Consider the following 7,869-nt stretch of genomic DNA (forward strand, 5'->3'; position numbering starts at 1 on the left):
AATACAGCTCATAGAATAACAGAAAGAAAAAACAATCGTATTACTACTGTAACATTCGACTGTCTGTATGAGGGGTTACGGAATAATGATTTGTTTTAATGTACAAATACGACAGACCTGACGCGTGCTTCATCGAGATTTCTGCTTCGGGATAAACCTAGTAAAACCTCTGCAGCGGTACAAATTCAAGATCTACTTAACATTCAACATTTAGGAATTGCTATAAAAATCAAATGGAGGTCTATAGCGCGACTACAGCGAGTGACATTGTTTGCTACTGACAAAAAACACTCGCGGCAATTCTAATGGTTTCTAAGAAACTCGATGCAAACGATCCTTGTCGTCGCTTTAATAACAGCGAGCAATGAGGCAGCAAGGATTGTTGCATTGTTGTTACTATAGTCACTGTTTTAATGGCGCCGATTGACTGGCGAAGCTCTGGAAAGAGAAGGCTTGAGTGACGCCGAACGTATGTCGCCTACTTGGGGCTGCTGTTTAGCCATAGCGATTATGTGGTGTCATAATCCCGTGCCCGCTTCTCGTCACGTAGCATAGCGTCACCGAACGACGACAATGATGGACTCACAAACGCCCATAGAGGTAGAAAGTATAAAGGGGACATGCAACGTGTACTGACCAACGATTCCACGGAGCTATATCGAACAGAATAGAGAATACAGTTCCTAGGTAGAAATGATTCTGTAGCAGAATATCAAGACAATATATTCATTTAGTACTGTTATTAATAATTGCTAGACCGGTTAGGCGTAGGGAAAAACCTAATTAGTATCGGTTGATCTGCACGACGTGACCTATGTTCTTCCACTCATCCGTTCGCTAGTGTGTTTGCATATCTATTCGAGCTGGTTATAGTTATCACCATAGAGGTGTCTGAGTGGACAAGAATCAACCGTGGTAAATGCGCTTGGCTGATGTTGGAACAGACGTATTCCATTTTTATCACTCATGCGCCAAAGCTCAACTCAATCTATAGCGGCCACAGTCACCTCGTTGAAAAGGAGCTCGGTCTCCTATCTCAGACATCTCTTGTTCATTCTATGTAGTTTTACAGCGGTTACTATGACCACCAGCAATGCCACTGGCGTCGCTTCTGTTCTTTTTGTCCGTCGTTACTGCCGTTGTTGTTGTTGTTGTTGTTGTTGTTGTTACTGTTACTGTCGTTTGTCTCTAGCGCGGTATCTTGAACGTTTAGTCCCACCCACTGACGATGGCTTGATGCCTGTTGTAATATCTCTGTGTCGGCAACGCAACAGGAGACAACATGGGCTGCTACCGAGGCAGCTTTTTCTGCTTGTCATTGACTGGCGTCGTCATCGTATAAACTATAGAATGGAGTCTGTCTAGAAGAAGGCGTGTAGAGAACGTGAGCAAGCTAGAGCGTTGATGGCAGCAGCGAGTCGTCCAAACACAACCAAGCCTTTGTCTCGTTTTGTCGCGTTGTACAATATGACAATGGTTTTTATTTCCCCTTTCTTGGGTCGTTTTTTGTTCTCAGAAGAAGAAGGACTCCAACAACAACAGGAGCAGCAGCAGCAACAAAAGGAAACTCAACAGGGGAAACACGCGGCAGAGACAATGACAGCAACAGCAACGACGCCATTAACAAGAGAAGCAAACTGGTAAGTCGAATATTGTCGGCTGTCCTCGCTGCTGAGTTTGGCCGTAGGTCGCCGATGGTGTTGCAGGGACGCGACCTTTGACACGACGTAAGTGCGCAAGCGCGTATCCTTATATATATGTATGTGTGTGTAGCTTTAAATATATTTCAGCATGACGCGAAAGCTTTTAACTGAAAAAGCCACATTTGAGAAAACCTAATTTCATCTAGACCCCTGTATTACCAAAGTATTATAAAAGTAATCATAGTTGACACGGTAAGTTGCCATATAAAATCCTGTCCGAGCAATCTAAGCAGTCTGAGCGGATCCCGATTTTTGAAAAACCAAGAAAACGAGAGTTAAAGACTAAGGTTTTTCTTCGTTCCTCCTTCAGGAAGCGACCATCTTTCATTCGAGTCCCCCGATTTTCGCTCCGGTTTCCCTAGGAGGCTAGAAAAATGTCTTACCGTATCTTCCGCTGCTTTTTCTCGAAGCTAAAATATCGAACAACAACAGGCCATAAAGGACCAGTCTCTCGTTTCTTCTACTCACCTCAAATCGTTTGTGTTGAGCACGGGTCGATTAAGAGCTAACTCTTTCACCTGTTATTATTTTAGAGGCTATTGGTTGACGCTGGGATACGACATGGGGAGCCAAGAATTCAGGACAACAGCATTTCAGAATGTTCCACGACTTTTATTCGTGTCAGATAGCATAAAAGTGCAGAGGTCTGATTGCGAATGATGAGTCAGAAGAAGGGAACGGCGAAGTAAACACATAGTCGTTTGCCAACGGTTGAAAGCTGTCGGCGTTTAACGTCTTTCGTATCTTGCGAGGGACACAGGATGAGGAGTGGCAAGATCAGGCCTACATGAATACCGTTTCGTAAATAGACATACACACAACAACAGAATTATTATTAATGATATCAGGATTGATATTGTTGTGTCATTTACTTGGTCCTACATTAATCGGTAGTCTTGACCTCGTAAGTTCACCTCAACACGTTTTATATTCCCAAATGATGCGTGATCCAACTTGAGTGACCCTTTGCCTTCACGCATCTTTGTCCTGCAACACTCTTCGTCTGTGAGCGTGGTCAGTGAAAGGGCTTCGACCAATTCGTGAAGGACACATTGCACCACCTTACACAAGTGGACTAACTGTCATTACCAGCATAAACAGCATATCACCATAACCAAGATAATCAATATCGTCAGCGTTCATATAGTAACAATAGGCATTCAAGTAGATGATCAGTGCATTAGGTCGTCACTTGACCTATTGGTCAGCTGTTCTGTTACTAAGCTCGATTCGTTCGTTACCTGATTTCGTTTGCGATGAAAACAAAGAACAAAGGCCGATTCGATCGCAGACTTTCTTCACAACAGAAATCTACGCAGAGACGAATCTGTGTAACACTAATACCGTACAAAGTATTTAGACGGATGGTGCATAGTAAAGGGCGAGCAGCAATAACAGGGGTTTTTCGGTCGATAGGCCGTTCAACAACAACGATAACGCATCCATAAGACATTTTTTGACTTCGTACTCCACGCCGGTTCAACCTGCGTCGACTTTATAATCGGATCGGTATGTCAGCAAAACATACACTAACACGTATCGTATTCGTTATATTTGTTGTAAAATTCAACATGTATGTAACAAAACATGTATGTTTTGAATATGGTATCGGCGAGTTGATTAATTATACGGCAATGACGACGGAATATTCACTTAAATTTGTTAAACCCTCCGGATTTTTTAGCTCCTGTGTGCACTGGTTAGTGCTAGTACATTCTCCTCCGCGCTATATGTTACGGTACATATTAATGTTGATATATAATAACAGCTTACTTAAATAGGTCAGAGAGTGGTCCAACAAAAAGGGGAGGTCACGACGTGTCGATCAAATCCTACTAACAAGAACGCTGTCTGTTCGACTGGGCCACGAACTCCGCATACCATATATCAAGGTCCTAGGAGTACGGCCCAGCGTACCCTAGGCCATGCCGGCTAGACTAATGTTGCCATGATGGACTTAACAAATATATCCGTTCCCAACCAATAGCGGCATTCTATATCCGAGCGACAGTCACAAATGTGGAAACAACAAGCTCAATCACAAAGAAAAATAGATAGATAATAGATAGTACGTTGTTGCCACATATCATACATATGAAGCAGCGATTGTCATTCACCATTCAGTCATGAATGTTTGTAAAATAGCGAGGCCTATTCTCAAATACTGCTAATTTTATCAGAAGAATATCAACAATGGCCTTGAATAGCCAGTGCATGGATTGTTGGATTGCTGCGCTCTACATATATATATATGAAGGCGGTCCGTGTACTATAGGATCAGCGTGCACTGTTTTGGCGGTAGAAAATAGCATACATTACAATAACTTCTAATGAAATTGTTATGAAAGCAGAAAAAGAATACGCCTCTCTCTATCAGACGTAGAAATGTGCATAAATCAAGCACAAACTCGTAAAACGCAGTCACAAAGAAATTGATCGGTAACAAACTGGGCTAGTTACCGTCTTTGCTGCACTGTAGCACACATTAGTGTGTTTACTTCGTTGTCAATAAATGTAAGGCTATCAAAAAACACGTTTACGGCTAGCGCTATATTCTGCGCTGATGTTTATATAGAAGTGTAACTAAGGAGGGAAAAGATCTTTTCATTTGCAATATGTCCCATTCGCTCTTTCGAAGGAACATGCTTTTACCTGTCTAACATGTTTCTGACAGGTTCTATATAGTCGCTAGCACGAAAGTGCCGTCGGTTGAAGTATTCGACGACCGGCCACTTCCCAAACTCTTCACACCGCTGGCTTCTGGTGTCCGTCGTTGACTGATATTGTCAATAAATATCCACCCGCGCAGTCATGTCCTCGAACGTTTACATCGACTGTAAGTAACAGCTCGAATGAATATGTGATAAATTAACAACAAAATGACTATAGAACCTAGCTTTTTCAACAAATACGTATGGACAGTACGTCATTAAAAAAAAAAACCGCCATCGGTTAGTATTAATCCAGTACTAGTATGACAGGCTCGACCCCACATAACTAGATCGAACTAGCGATTACCACATAGAAAAAGGAACCCCTATGGCAAAGACAAGGCACGCGTACGTAAAGATGTGATAGAACCAAGCTGAGAATAATCATGGTCTGCTCTTTTCGTTGTTCCCGCTAGCGTCCTTTAGTAAAGAAGTGTTTCCAAATTGCTGGTCAGCATTAAGCGGCAGTCGTCACCAGACAATATCGACGCTGACAATAGCAAAGAAAACAAAATCACCGCAACCGTTGTCTGACGCTGTTATGCATCTCATTGCCGTCACTTTCTTCGTTAGATTTGCGTGTGTGTATTTTGTCCGGCGTATTTGTCGATAGGCGTTTTATTTTGTCAACTGTCAACAAATAATTCATCCCTCTTCAATTTTCTTCTGTGTTTTCGATCTGCCGCCCACGTGACCACTGGCCAAACCAACTGGCACAGTAGCCGTTGCCGTAACCTGTTCTCGCCACTTTTCTGCCATTTTATTATAACCAGTACACGTATAGCCATATAATAAGCACCGAACAATGTATTAGAGGTCTCGTATCACTCATGGCAGGTTTTCGCCTATGCGTCGTGATAACAGGGTCAATGTGACAGAACTCCTCGACGGACTTTGCATTTCAAAATGGTCGTCTGCATTGCATTAGATTAGCTCCGAACTGCCCGTTGGTATGGTTCGGAGCTGTGGCTGCGCCAGTGTCGGAATATGTTGCAGCGAAAATTTGATACAGAAAAAAGTCCAATAGGCTGCGGCCGATATTCGATACTAATGTTACCGCCACTTTGGCCTTTTCCATCCCCGCAGAACCTTAAAGTCTACTCTCGCCTACCCGTTATAGTACCTGTTTTTTGTTGGCTCATATTGGTAGTGAACTACTGTTAGCCGCCGCCGCCGCCGCAACGGCAATCACTGTAGACATGGACACTACGGCGAATTTCTGCTGTCAACAAACCCAGGAAATGCAGGCGGCGCCGACGAAAACATGCTTATGTCGCATATTGGCAACGCAAATCTTCACCCCCATTGTATGGAGTGTCCCCTGTCATGTCTCTTTAGCGCACAATGTTCACTACACGAGTGCACAGAGGAACCATCTTACGTAAAACTGTCAAGGAACAACATTGAACCCCCGGACTGGGGCTCGGTCCTTTCTGGTCCCATCATCAGTCTTCGAAACCGATGTCGACTTACTGCGGAATTCTTCCTCCTTATTTCTCACCGAGAGCCAAAGTGTGCAAAGTTTACTCCACCTGCAGTTCCTCCTTCACTACTTTCTGACATCTACCACCATTAGAGCTTGATAAAAACCTTGATATAGCCTCGTTATAATCCCTGTGAAACCAATGGGCTTCAGTGTGCAAAAAAGGACGAAATTTGCGGATGTTATGGCCACTCTCTAGTAGATGACGGTTGCTGACATACTCATAGCTTCACGTAGTGAAAAATGCAGTGGACATACTTCCTTTCCGAAAAGCAAATAGGCACTACTCGACCTTCAATTATAAGGTTTGGAAATCTGTAATTGGGGTTACAATCTGTAATAATGGGTTGTGGATATCTGTAATTTCAGCATCCGGCTGCCGTTAACGCTTAAGTTGTCATTTCCACTAATACAAATGCTTCAAGTCTAAGCTTGCCACAGGACAACATTCTGAGAGTGCAGTAAGTAATAAACTTTAGTGTTGCTGAACAGTCAGGCAAGGCGTGGCACTGCGACCTAAACCTTACTAAGGCCAACACGTGTAAATCCTCTGCATATAGCGATTCTGTCGACTAAATTGTCGGCCATCAGACAAGGGGAGAATCATAAACACAGACAGCGCAGCTTGCGCGAACGAACGAAATGACCGAGGTTACCGATTTCTCTGCCGCACGCTACCCCCACAAAAACTGTCTCCCTACAGTTCTATACAAGAGTACCTCACAGGTCCCACGTATATCTAAAATGCAGCCTCACATGCTCATACATTTATGTGGTTCAACTAACGTGATAATTTCTCGTTACTGTTTCTACTAGGTACCCGTTGCTTGTTGACAGTTGGCGAGTAGTTGTTATGGTAGATGTGTTTCAAAATACAGCGGGTGCGGCATTATTCTATTAGGCTTCGGTTTTTTGCCGTATCTATATATATGGTCCAAAAACCTATAAAAGTGCTGCTACACTCATCGACAGTTCCGTCACGACGCTAGAATACGCCAGAGTACGTGCTATTTATGGTAGTGATTTGCGTTACTTGTTTGTATATCGGTATCTTACTGCTGGCTCAATCTGATCCAATTTATCTTTTCGATTTTTTGAGTACTGCATTAGCTTCAAGATGGGTTGTGGTACCGTGATTTCGTCCTATAGGCTAGATACTAGTAGGGGTCAGATACGATCGGTTACTACGATATATCTTAGGACGTCAGTTAGTTGTTTGGCTTGGTATACATACGCTATAATCACACGTACCGATGAATTGTTCGGACAGAGAACAGCGTTAAACCTCGCTAGTGTTTTGGGCGAAGTTACCAATCCCTAACTAGTTCTATAACGTTTCCGTCTAAGCACCTGTCAAACCGTATACGTTTAGTTTGCTTTTTTAGATATTTAATAGATATTAAATTCTTGAACATTATTAACCGTAGAGTGTCTGGTAGAGCGTCGCTTTCTTCGACAATTTGTGCTGCTACTGCTTGATGTATAGTAGCCTAAGTACTAAGGTAAAACTCTTCTAGAACGTTCTGTTTCTTACTTTCGTTTTCTATTAAACTGGTCAGGTTTTTTTTGCCCCGGTTGCTTCTTAGAACGGCAGTTTTCGGTTGAAGCGCATCATTCGGACAACAACAGCGGCGACTTTACTTGTTAGCTGACTTAGTCGTTCCACATCAGCGGTAGTTTCAGTAGCAGTTACACTTTTCAATGTATCTCTGCAGGTCCGCCATGCAATAATAGCGTCTAGTTTTACCGCGCGATCTTGCCGTTGCCAGCGATACCACGACACCAGTGAACAGCATCCAGCAATGGCCAGGGAAGTAACGAAGCGGTCGAATGACCATCCAGCCGAACCTGTAATAGCATGCATAAGCCGCGGCGCTGATGCTGGTAGCAACGGATAGCGAACGAAAAAACAGCCACGACCGAATCAGACGACTCGACTGGCTTCTAGAATAAGAGAAACTGCTGCTGCTGC

At 43.3% G+C, this 7,869-nt stretch overlaps 1 long non-coding RNA gene across 1 annotated transcript in view; it reads right to left on the reverse strand.

Moving 5' to 3' along the window:
* Window positions 1-2,294: 2,294 nt before the first annotated feature.
* LOC147753795 (uncharacterized) overlaps window positions 2,295-7,869 on the reverse strand; it is a 62,527-nt gene continuing 56,952 nt past the window's right edge. Inside the window, exons 2-3 of the long non-coding RNA XR_015316070.1 lie at window positions 4,356-4,537; window positions 2,295-2,486 (exon numbers count right to left, since the gene is read on the reverse strand). This is a non-coding gene — a long non-coding RNA (uncharacterized LOC147753795). The remainder of the gene's footprint in view (window positions 2,487-4,355; window positions 4,538-7,869) is intronic.

The sequence above is a fragment of the Varroa jacobsoni genome, unplaced genomic scaffold (genome assembly GCF_002532875.2).
Source record: "Varroa jacobsoni isolate VJ856 unplaced genomic scaffold, vjacob_1.0 scaffold_224, whole genome shotgun sequence".
Taxonomy (NCBI): Eukaryota; Metazoa; Arthropoda; class Arachnida; order Mesostigmata; family Varroidae; genus Varroa; species Varroa jacobsoni.